The sequence below is a fragment of the Marmota monax genome, unplaced genomic scaffold (assembly GCF_021218885.2).
Source record: "Marmota monax isolate L192 unplaced genomic scaffold, Marmota_monax_Labrador192_F-V1.1 WCK01_AAM20220418_F8-fsc00129, whole genome shotgun sequence".
Taxonomy (NCBI): domain Eukaryota; kingdom Metazoa; phylum Chordata; class Mammalia; order Rodentia; family Sciuridae; genus Marmota; species Marmota monax.
In genome coordinates, this window is record NW_026693811.1 from 807,573 (window position 1) to 820,832 (window position 13,260).

Here is a 13,260-nt window from a genome sequence, read left to right on the forward strand (position 1 = left end):
AAAGAAAACTACAGACCAATATCTCTGATGAACCTAGATGCAAAAATCCTCAATAAAAATCTGGCGAATCGGATACAAAGGCACATCAAAAAAATTGTGCACCATGATCAAGTAGGATTCATCCCTGGGATGCAAGGATGGTTCAATATATGGAAATCAATAAATGTTATTCACCACATCAATAGACTTAAAGATAAGAACCATATGATCATCTCAATAGACGCAGAAAAAGCATTCGACAAAGTACAGCATCCCTTTATGTTCAAAACATTAGAAAATCTAGGAATAACAGGAACTTACCTCGACATAGTAAAAGCTATCTATGCTAAGCCTCAGGCTAGCATCATTCTCAATGGAGAAAAATTGAAGGCATTCCCCCTAAAATCTGGAACAAGACAGGGATGCCCTCTATCACCACTTCTGTTCAACATAGTTCTCAAAACACTGGCCAGAGCAATTAGACAGACGAAAGAAATTAAAGGCATGATTCTATATCTAGAAGACCCAAAAGGGTCTACAAAAAAACTACTAGAACTAATAAATGAATTCAGCAAAGTGGCAGGATATAAAATCAACACGCATAAATCAAAGGCATTTCTGTATATCAGCGACAAAACTTCTGAAACGGAAATGAGGAAAAACACTCCATTCACAATATCCTCAAAAAAAATAAAATACTTGGGAATCAACCTAACAAAAGAGGTGAAGGACTTATACAATGAAAACCACAAAACCCTAAAACAGGGAAGTAGAAGAAGATCTTAGAAGATGGAAAAATATACCCTGTTCATGGATAGGCAGAACGAACAACATCAAAATGGCGATATTACCAAAAGTTCTCTATAGGTTTAATGCAATGCCAATCAAAATCCCAATGGCATTTCTTGTAGAAATACATAAAGCAATCATGAAATTCATATGGAAAAATAAAAGACCAAGAATAGCAAAAGCAATTCTAAGAAGGAAGTGTGAATCAGGTGGTATAGCGATACCGGATTTAAAACTATATTACAGAGCAATAGTAACAAAAACAGCATGGTATTAGTACCAAAACAGGCGGGTGGACCAATGGTACAGAATAGAGGACACTATTCTATTATAGAATAGAATATATATATATTATAGAATAGAATATATTATAGAATAGAATATATTATATTATATTATATATATATATATTATATTATATATATATTATATATATTATAGAATAGAATATATTATAGAATAGAGACTAATCCACAAAGCTACAGCTATCTTATATTTGATAAAGGAGCTAAAAGCATGCAATGGAGGAAGGATAGCATCTTCAACAAATGGTGTTGGGAAAACTGGAAATCCATATGCAACAAAATGAAACTGAATCCCCTCCTCTCGCCATGCACAAAAGTTAACTCAAAGTGGATCAAGGAGCTAGATATCAAATCAGAGACTCTACGTCTGATAGAAGAAAAAGTTGGCTCCGATCTACATATTGTGGGGTCGGGCTCCAAATTCCTCAATAGGACACCCATAGCACAAAAGTTAATAACAAGAATCAACAAATGGGACCTACTTAAACTGAAAAGTTTTTTCTCAGCAAGAGAAACAATAAGAGAGGTACATAGGGAGCTTACATCCTGGGAACAAATTTTTACTCCTCACACTTCAGATAGAGCCCTAATATCCAGAGTATACAAAGAACTCAAAAAATTAAACAATAAGAAAACAAATAACCCAATCAACAAATGGGCCAAGGACCTGAACAGACACTTCTCAGAGGAGGACATACAATCAATCAACAAGTACATGAAAAAATGCTCACCATCACTAGCAGTCAGAGAAATGCAAATCAAAACCACCCTAAGATACCATCTCACTCCAGTAAGATTGGCAGCCATTATGAAGTCAAACAACAACAAGTGCTGGAGAGGATGTGGGGAAAAGGGTACTCTTGTACATTGCTGGTGGGACTGCAAACTGGTGCGGCCAATTTGGAAAGCAGTATGGAGATTCCTGGGAAAGCTGGGAATGGAACCACCATTTGACCCAGCTATTCCCCTCCTTGGACTATTCCCTAAAGACCTTAAAAGAGCGTATTATAGGGACACTGCTACAACGATGTTCGTAGCAGCACAATTCACAATCGCTAGACTGTGGAACCAACCCAGATGCCCTTCAATAGATGAATGGATAAAAAAATGTGGCATTTATACACAATGGAGTATTATACAGCACTAAAAATGACAAAATCATGGAATTTGCAGGGAAATGGATGGCACTAGAGCAGATTATGCTTAGTGAAGCTAGCCAATCCCTAAAAAACAAATACCAAATGTTTTCTTTGATATAATGAGAGCAACTAAGAACAAAGCAGGGAGGAAGAGCAAGAAGAAAAGATTAACATTAAACAGATACATGAGGTGGGAGGGAAAGGGAGAGAAAAGGGAAATTGCATGGTAATGGAGGGAGATCCTCATTGTTATACAAAATAACATATAAGAGGTTGTGAGGGGAATGGGAAAATAAACAAGGAGAGAAATGAATTACAGTAGATGGGGTAGAGAGAGAAGATGGGAGGGGAGGGGAGGGGAGATAGTAGAGGATAGGAAAGGTAGCAGAATACAACAGTTACTAATAGGGTATTATGTAAAAATGTAGATGTGTAACCGACGTGATTCTGCAATCTGTATTTGGGGTAAAATTGGGAGTTCAAAACCCACCTGAATCAAATGTATGAAATATGATATGTCAAGAGCTTTGTAATGTTTTGAACAACCAATAAAAAAAAATCTAACATTTAACAGTCATTAGCTATTGTTTTTTAATGAGTAAACATCTGCCTATATAATTACCAATGAGTATAGAAGCAATAAAAGAAAACTTAAGGTATTTTTAGGGATTATTATTGTTAAAGTGAATATTTAATAGTAATAATTACTTACATGTTATGCATACCTTTTTCATGGCATTATTTTTTTAGCCAGATAAATCTGTGTTAAGAATTTAAAATGAATACCTCATAATGTTTAGGTACCAATGTTAAGGTATGTTACAGTATCTTAAAACTTTTGGAATAGGTTGTAACACGAATATAAATGAAAAATTAATAAGTTGTAACATGAATATAAATGAAAAATTAATAATTTTAACTTGACAAAATAATTAGCCCATTGTCACATTGAGTTATTATTTATTATTAAAACGTAATATGTAAGAATAAATAAAAAGATTAAGTTATTCAGACAATTTAAAAAACATGTACTCATTAAAATAAAAACCAGGGGAGATGCAACATGGCGGCGGGCACGGAGGTATCAAGTCTCTGACCTCTCCAGCAGCGCCGGCATAAGGAGTCTTAAATCGTCTAAATGCTGTTTGCTCAAGATCACTAGGCATTGCTGATATAACGTGGATCTGGGGCGAATAGCCTGCTCCTCTCAGAACACACACCAAGCCCGTAACAGCCGAAGTCAGGCTCCCGTTCGCCTGCATCTTGCAGACAAACTGCTCTGGCTCAGTGCTAAACAAACCCGCGAAAACTGCTTGTCCGCTGAATCCTGTGGAGGTAAATACCAACTGAGCCTTCACAGGCAGTGGCAAAAGGATTGAGACGGGGCTTGGGAGGGCCAGTCAGGACCCACCCGTTGCTTTGGTTCTCTATAGGTTCAATGCAATGCCAATCAAAATCCCAATGACATTTCTTGTAGAAATAGATAAAGCAATCATGAAATTCATATGGAAAAATAAAAGACCCAGAATAGCAAAAGCAACTCTAAGCAGGAAGTGTAAATCAGGCAGTATAGCGATACCAGATTTCAAATTATACTACAGAGCAATAGTAACAAAAACAACATGGTACTGGTACCAAAACAGGCGGGTGGACCAATGGTACAGAATAGAGGACACAGAAACCAACCCACAAAACTACAAATATCTTATATTTGATAAAGGAGCTAAAAGCATGCAATGGAGGAAGGATAGCATCTTCAACAAATGGGGCTGGGAAAACTGGAAATCCATATGCAACAAAATGAAACTGAATCCCTTTCTCTCACCATGCACAAAAGTTAATTCAAAATGGATCAAGGAGCTTGATATCAAATCAGAGACACGCCGTCTGATAGAAGAAAAAGTTGGCTCCGATCTACAGACTGTGGGGTCAGGCTCCAAATTTCTTAATAGGACACCCATAGCACAAAAGTTAATAACAAGAATCAACAAATGGGACTTACTCAAACTAAAAAGTTTTTTCTCAGCAAAAGAAACAATAAGAGAGGTAAATGGGGAGCCTACATCCTGGGAACAAATTTTTACTTCTCACACTTCAGATAGAGCCCTAATATCCAGAGTATACAAAGAACTCAAAATATTAAACAATAAGAAAACAAATAACCCAATCAACAAATGGGCTAAGGACCTGAACAGACACTTCTCAGAGGAGGACATACAATCAATAAACAAGAACATGAAAAAATGCTCAACATCTCTAGCAGTCAGAGAAATGCAAATCAAAACCACCCTAAGATACCATCTCACTCCAGTGAGATTGGCAGCCATTATGAAGTCAAACAGCAACAAGTGCTGGCGAGGATGTGGGGAAAAGGGTACACTTGTACATTGCTGGTGGGACTGCAAATTGGTGCAGCCAATTTGGAAAGCAGTATGGAGATTCCTTGGAAAGCTGGGAATGGAATCACCATTTGACCCAGCTATTCCCCTTCTTGGACTATTCCCTAAAGACCTTAAAAGAGGGTATTATAGGGACACTGCTACAACGATGTTCGTAGCAGCACAATTCACAATAGCTAGATTGTGGAACCAACATAGATGAATGGATAAAAAAACATGTGGCATTTATACACAATGGAGTATTACTCTGCACTAAAAAATGACAAAATCATGGAATTTGCAGGGAAATGGATGGCACTAGAGCATATTATGCTAAGTGAAGCTAGACAATCCCTTAAAAATAAATGCCAAATGTCTTCTTTGATATAAGGAGAGCAACTAAGAACTGAATAGAGAGGAAGAGCATGAGAAGATGATCACCACTAAACAGGGACGAGAGGGGGGAGGGAAAGAGAGAGAGAGAAGGGAAATTGCATGGTAAAGGAAGGAGACCCTCATTGTTATACAAAATTACATATAAGAGGAAGTGAAGGGAAAGGGGAAAAAAACAAGAGAGAGAAATGAATTACAGTAGATGGGGTAGGGAGAGAAGATGGGAAGGGAGGGGAGGGAAGGAAAGGGGAAGGGGGATAGTAGAGGATAGGAAGGGCAGCAGAATACAACATACACTAGTATGGCAGTAGGTAAAAAAGTGGATGTGTAACCGATATGAATCTGCAATATGTATATAGGGTAAAAATGGGAGTTCATAATCCGCTTGAATCAAATGTATGAAATATGATATGTCAAGAACTTTGTAATGTTTTGAACAACTAATAATAAAAAAAATAAAGTAAAAATAAAATAAAAACCATTCAGGTATCCAAGAACCAACTACTTCAAGATTTCTGTTAGGGCCACAGTATTGAGATTTGATACCAATACTCTCATTGTGACCCCCTGTGTTAAGAATATCCCTTTTCTTGATATTTGAACATCACCAAAAAATTGGTTCTATGTGATCAAAAACCAACCCAGAATCACAAGATCAAAAAGAACTGACTATATTAACATGACTTCCCTATCCACAACATACTTTCCTACAGAAGAATATAAAAGATGTATAGTCATATCTTTTAATTCAAGGCTATTCATGAGATTATGGTTTTTAGTGTATAATTTTGGACTTCTTTATAGAAAGTTAAGCAGTTAAGCTAGGGCGAGTGATGTGTGTGTCTGTAGTTCCAAATACTTGGGAAGTTGAAGTAGGCATTCAAGGGCAGACTGAGCAACCTAGCAAAACTCCATCTCTTAAAAAATAGAAAAAAGGGGGCTGGGGTTGTGGCTCTGCGGTAGAGTGTTTGCCTACCACGTGCAAGGCCGTGGGTTCGATCCTCAGCATCACATATAAATAAATAAATAAATAAATAAATAAAGGAATTGTGACCGACTACAATTAAAAAATAAATATTAAAAAATAGAAAAAAGAAAAAAGGAAAGAAAGAAAGTTGGTTCATCAATTAGGGTAAAGGTTACTACAATTGAAAATTCACATAGAACTTTGCAATGTGATATAAATTTGTTGTAAACCATGGGAGAAAAATGTGAAGAGGAAGGGACAAAAACTGATTTGATTCATTGTAAATCTTTTCCATCACTGAAAACAGTGGTACTAAGGAACATTTGGGAGACATGTTTGATTGTAGCAATTTGTAGCTAATTGCATGGAGTAGGCATTGTAGCAACTTGTAGCTAATAGCATGGAGTAGGCAGAGGCTAGAGATACTGCTAAATACCCTACAATACACAAGACAGCCCACACTCAATAACAGAATTATCAAGCCCAAAACGTTAGTAGTGCTAAGGATGAAAAATCAAAAGTTACACTCAACTACCAAAACCTTCTTTTTAAGTTTTAATTTTATATAGCTATGAATAAGATGATTCAACCTGATTTCAAAGACCCAAAGTCAATATTTTGTCCGCATATGTCTAGAAGTATAATATTTTGCATTTTGTTCAAACTGTTTATAACAGATAGCACATAGTATGCAATTAATGTATATCATAATGCTCAAACTGGGTGACATAAATTTGCTGTATTTTACTAAAATGATAATTATCTGTAACAATTCTAAGACAAAAATCAGAATTTGTGAAAACGAAGAGCACAAAAGTTTCTTCCTTGCATGCAGATTTTATGTACTATAAAAAAATTCAATGATCAGCTGTTAATGGTAATATTATTCAAATTCATGTATTGCCAAATATTCCTTTTTTGGAATCATAGTTTATGAATACTGACAGCCGGGAGGCATAAACCTGAACAGGTACAATTAGGGAAGGTAGGACATGTTGGCCTACAAAATGTATAATTAATAAATGTATATTATCTCCCTGTTTCAGTTGCACAAATAGGTCAGTATTTAACTATATTTAATTTATAGCTAAAGGGGTTTGGGGTACACTTGCCTAGCATGTGCAAGACCTTGGGTTTGATCCCTACACTGGTGAAAAATATAAGCTCTAAAACCGATCAAAGTTTGTCAGATTAAACTGACAATCAGAAATTACTCTTAAAACAGACTTAAAAAGCTAGTTGTGCTGGTATGCGCCTGTGAGAGGAATGGCTTGAGCCCAGAAATCCAGCGTAGGCATTTAGTGAAACCCTGACTCTTTTAAAGAAATAAAAAATACAGAAATAAAAAATAAACAGAAAAAAAAAAAAAGAAAAAGAACAAGAACAGGGATAGATATTTCTCCTGGAAGAGTTTTCTTAAAGAATGAGTCTACCAGCTAACAACATCAAAAGTTGTGGAAATTCAAAGAACAAAAACAGACTCAGTGAATCCTTAGTATATATAAAGAGAGGATATATTTATATATATATTGAAATGTAATAATTATATACATATATATGTGCAATAATTAGGAAGAATATCAGGAAATAAGTCACGATGCTGCTTCTTTTGGCTTAGCAGAACAAGTAACAATTGGTGTGTATATACTTGTATACAACCAGAGATATGAAAAATTGTGTAGAGTTTAAGTCCCTTATTTTCTAACAGTTCTAACAAAGGCTTTTATATGACTTTCTTTAGATAACTTCCAGCAACTAACATTTGGACATATAATACTTCAAGACACTAAGTAGCTTAACAAAAACCGAAACCAAGCAATAAAAATTTTTCTGTTAAGGGACTTTAGGAAATAGATGAGGTGGAAATACTTTATTTGCAGACAGAATTATTCTCTGAATATAATGTGTTCATAGAAAAATAATTATAAAAATTTTATTTATCTACATTTTCAGAAAGTTATTTCTAGGAATTAAATGGTATATTGTGATCTAAAATATGAGTATATAAAATGGATTGTTTTGTCACTTGTTGCATTTTAACTACTTCTGTAAACAGTTGATTAATTACATCATCAAACAGAAGCCAACTAACAAGCAGGTACTCTGTGTTTAGTCTGTGATCTGGAATGAATTCAGATTCTCCCCAATACTAGTTTCTTTACCTAAAAAAAATTATGTAGTTGAATTAAACTATTTCTCAAGTCACTGTTGGAATTTTATAAACTTGTTGGTTAAAAAACAAACAACTGTACCAACCTAAATACCCTTCAATAAATGAATGGATTAAGAAATGTGGCATATATACACAATGGAATATTACTCAGCAATGAAAGAGAATAAAATCATGGCATCTGCAGGTAAATGGATGGAGTTAGAGAAGATAATGCTAAGTGAAGTCATCCACCCCCCAAATCCAAATACCCAATGTTTTCTCTGATATAAGGAGGCTGATTCATAGTGGGGTAGGGAGGGGGAGCATGGGAGGAATAGATGAACTCTAGATAAGGCAAAGGGGTAGGAGGGGGAGGGGAAGGGAGGGGACATGGGGTTGGAAATGATGGTAGAATGTGGACATTATTATCCAAAGTACATGTATGAAGATACGAATTGGTGTGTATATACTTGTATACAATCAGAGATATGAAAAATTGTGCTCTATATGTGTAATAAGAATTATAATACATTACAACAGGAGGCTGAGGCAAGGAGAATAGCAAGTTCAAATAAAAAAATGAATTAAAAAAAAAACAGGGCCGGTGTTGCAGATCAGTGGAAAAGCACTTGCCTAGCATGTGTGAGACACTGGGTTCGATACTCAGTTCCACATATAAATAAAATAATGGCCCATAGGCAATTAAAAATATTAAAAAAAGACTTCCTGCAAATGAGCAAATAACACACACACATGCAATTTACAATGATTAAAATATTTAACAATTTCTTTATCTATTTTCCTTCCTTTCATTGGCCTTAATTCTATCTCCAAATGTGTACCATGCTAAATTATAGATTTCTGTTAAATCTTTTAAAAATTTACTCTTGTCTTATTTATACCTCAAGAGACCTGATGATAAGAAAATAATCCAAGTGTAAAGCACTGGTTTCATACTGTTCAATAAGTAATCTATTCAGAGTATTCTTTTCTATCCAACGGATTAAGAATTCCTTTGCAATGAGATATCTGTGGGGAATATAGATATATGAGAATATTAAAGAATATTAAAGGAAGATTTAACATCTATGGATCAAGTAAGCCATAAGCATAGTCCATGAATTTAAATATTGACTACACGTAGAAATTTTCCCCAAGAACACAAAAGTTAGAAAGATAAAAATAGAGACAATGTAACTAATTCTTTCATCTGCAAATGCGAGGGGTTCCTAATAACAAGCAAAAGACCTAAAGCTTTAACTAAGAAACATAACTAAAATTCTAATTAGAATATCTAAGACAGTTCTGGTAAACAACTGAGACCAATGCTTAAGAGACTAAACAAATAACACAGAGTAGCAGATAAAATTATGTTACTTTATGTAAAATATATAGGAGCACGCAGAAGCCCAGAAAGCAAAGAGTCTAAGTACTACATAATGAACTAAATAAAAACATCCCTTTCCTGGGTTCGGTAATGCACACCTATAATCCCAGCACCTCAGAAGGCTGAGGCAAGGAGGATAGCAAGTTCAAAGCCAGACTCAGCAACTTAGCGAGGTCCTAAGCAACTTAGTGAGATTCTGTCTCTAAATAAAATACAAAAAAGGGCTGGGGATGAGGCTCAGTAGTTGAATGCCCCTGGGTTCAATCCCCTCATATAAAAATGAGACAATCCCCTCATATAAAAATGAGAGAAAGAAGAAAACACAACGTCTCCTTTAACGGAGAAGAAGCAGAACTTACAGAATAGGGCAAACAACATACTTAAAGAGGGTAAGAGGCTATGGATACCATATAAAAATAACTTTGTCTTAATGATCCCAATATTAGATTTGGCTTTCTGATATTAACTTTCCTGCTTAAAGGTTTTCAAAAGAATTTATCTTAGAAATACATTGATGTGTAGAAGTAAAGACATATGTGTAAAGGATATTTATTTCAACTTTGTAATTGCAAAATACCAAAAACATGTTTCTGTCAATAACAAATTATTAGATTTAATTGTTTTTATTATGTTACTATGCAGCTTTAAAAAAGAATGAGGTAGGTTTATACTAGTTAAGTGAAAAGAACAAGGTGGAAAAGAATTCAAAAAACAAGATTTCATTTGTGATAAAAATATATATAACAAACTGGGAACTGTATTTACTGTATTATGCAAAGGGACCAGGGGTGTATTTTTCACTGTATATCTTTTTGCCCCACTTGTTTTGCCATGTGCTTGTGCTAATGTCAGTTAAATCAATAAAAAATGTTTTTAATAGCTTATTATTGCTAGGATTACACTTGAAAATGCTTCATGCAGTTTCAAGGTAATTCCAAGTACTTTGGAATAGGGGTTATGTTTCTGGCCCATAAGACTGCTTCCATCAAAGTCTTCTTTTATGTTTTTTACATTAGAATTCTATTCCATTGAAGAAAGCGGTACATGCTTTAAAAAAAAAAAAGTTTGTAAATTACTGATCTAGTGTATATCTATTCATTCTAGTTCTTAATAACTTGCACAGCTGTTCAATCCTACATACCATGACTTCAAAATGTGAGTCCTCATCTTCAAGTATGAGTCACTTTCACTGTTTTCTGGTCTTTAACTCATGATTTCAAGCCAATGTACAATTTATCTTCAAATTAAATCTTATTCTCCATAAAAAGCATTCCTAATTCTACATTCCAAATACCCAGATCCTAACAGGTTCAAGCAATCATATCATCTATATCATGTCATCTATATACTATTCCTTTTTCAATTTCCCTGTGGCTGCTCAGTTCTTTCTTTTCTACCTTCATATTTTACAGAGTAGAACAAAAAAAGAATAGGAACAAAATAAAGTAATTATTGAATAGAATGTTTGCCTCTATTGACATTCATAATTAAGAACTTATCTGTGGGGGATGGAGAGTAACTCATTTAGGAGTCTAAAATACTAAAATAAAATGATTATTTCCCTCACAAAATCTAAAACCTACTGGCATTGAAACCATCCTCTCCTTCTTTCCTTCCTGCTAAAATGGAAGAAGCAGCCTAATTCCCTCAGACGTGGTACTGTCTTTACACAACTTACAGGGAAGCCTAACTGCATCACCCATTTCTACTCTTCTCTTCTTCCAATCTACTAGATTCTTTTCAGTTATACCTTATCTTCAAAAACAAGAAAAATCTTCTCTTTGACCCTCATTTTCATTTAGTTACGTCACTTTTTTGTACTCCCATTTTCAACTAAGATTTTTTAAACTGTCTACTCACATAGCTGTACTTTTCTATTTTGCTTTCACAATATCACTCACTCCAGTCTAGCCTTCCAAATTTATTTCTGCAATGCATTATCATATCACTTTAGGACTAGATCCCACTGCCATAATAACAAATGAAAATTAAAATCCAATCAAATAATTATGTGACTCTGCCAAAAAGGAAGTCTATGAAAAGAAGAGAGTTTAAACAGAAGGTTTTAAAAAAAAGAATGTTGATACAGTGGCATTTATCAAAATGGGGGACTGCAAATACCACTCAGATGGAAAATTCCATGTAATGGTATCTTCAATCTGGGAAGCAAATCATGAAACTAGCCTCATATGTGAGGTGTGAAATTGAAGTCCCCTATAGGCAGATGAGCATGAGTATGTCCATCCTCCACCATATATAATCCTTGTCAAATCATCTTGATTTTACTTCTATCATAAATCTAAATTGACCCATTTTTCTCCATCTCCACAGCCACCACCCTAATCAATAGTCAATGGGCAGAGTGCCTATTCTGTAAATGAATTATTACTTGTTTCCTTATATTAGTGGTGACTGCTTTTGCACCTCAACAGCAGAATACATGTGTCATACCATAATGTCTCTAAAGAGTAAACTATTATCTGATCCTTTAAGAATAAGTTTGTCATGCTGTCTGAGGAGTCCTCCGGGAGCCAGTGTGCCTTTTGACCTGCCACAGCCACACTTCTGGATGTCTGCGACTTCTGCACCAATATCCAGCTCTCAATAAGACTTCATGCCCCCAGAGTAAGCTAATTCTTCCTCCTTTGGTTCCTGCAATTGAACCCAGTGGTGCTAATCCCTGAGCCATATCCCAGCCCTTGGAGACAGTCTGGCTAAATTGTCCAAGCTTGCCTACTATTGCTGCAGTCCTCTGGGGATTACAGCCTTGAGCATGCCCACCCTGGCCCCAGCTAATTGTTCACATGAAGATAAGACTAGCATATTGAGTCGCCAGTGGGGGTAGAGAACCTTGGTCTCATGGACCCTATTAGGCTACTAGGACGCCCACTAAAGAGGACATGCAGGGGTGAAATGGGAATGTGGTTTGCCCTAGAGGCATTATTACTGGGTACCCCTAACTCTAGCCTATTTTCAATATGCCTAATTTCTAGTGGCCACTAGGTTTGACATTCATGTTCCAATTGGGGAAATGTCCAATCCCTAACCCTCAGCTACAGAGGGAATTCAGATATTTACAGACTTTTCAGTGTTGCCTGGGTTCCCTGTGCCTTTGATTTCCCCCTTTCCAAAGGGCCCCCAAGGGAGACTGGGATTGTGGGGAACTGCCAGAGGCTTAACCATTGCTGTTGGGAAGGTGGCTCCCTGCACTGGACATCCTCTGACCTGGGCCAAGTAGTTGGCATTGCAGGCAGGAGCTACAACCCAGCTGAACATTGTCTTTAATAAACTGTTTAATTGAACTCTTAAAAAAAAAAAAAAAAAAGAAGAATAAGTTTGTCAGTCCCTGCTCTATAGTCCAGGCTACTGCTAAGGTTCCTAACTGATCTTATGTATAAATTTGTCCCAGTACCCTGTCTTCCTTACTAAAATTCATTCTTCACAAAGTAATCATTATTAAAAATATAAACAATGACACTTCTTCTGTTTAAACCCTTCAATAATACTGCAATTACATTTAAGATAAAATATAAAAGCACCAACAGGGTCCACAAAGTCTCTCTACTTACCTCTTTAGAAGCATGGATAACATATACATGCATTTCCTCTTTTAACAGCTCAATAATTTTGATCAAATGAAATGAAATGAACATATCTCTTAAAGGGAAACTACAGACACACTTTTCATAATCAAGATAATTGTTTTCATGACATTCTTATTAATATGCTCTAAAAGAACTAAAAAAAGTGAAAAATTAGTTTGAAGGTTAA

The 13,260-nt window shown here is 35.5% G+C and overlaps 1 protein-coding gene across 21 annotated transcripts in view; it reads right to left on the reverse strand.

Moving 5' to 3' along the window:
• Baz2b (bromodomain adjacent to zinc finger domain 2B) overlaps positions 1-13,260 on the reverse strand; it is a 361,835-nt gene that overhangs the window by 158,018 nt on the left and 190,557 nt on the right. The gene's annotated exons all lie outside the window — the stretch shown is intronic.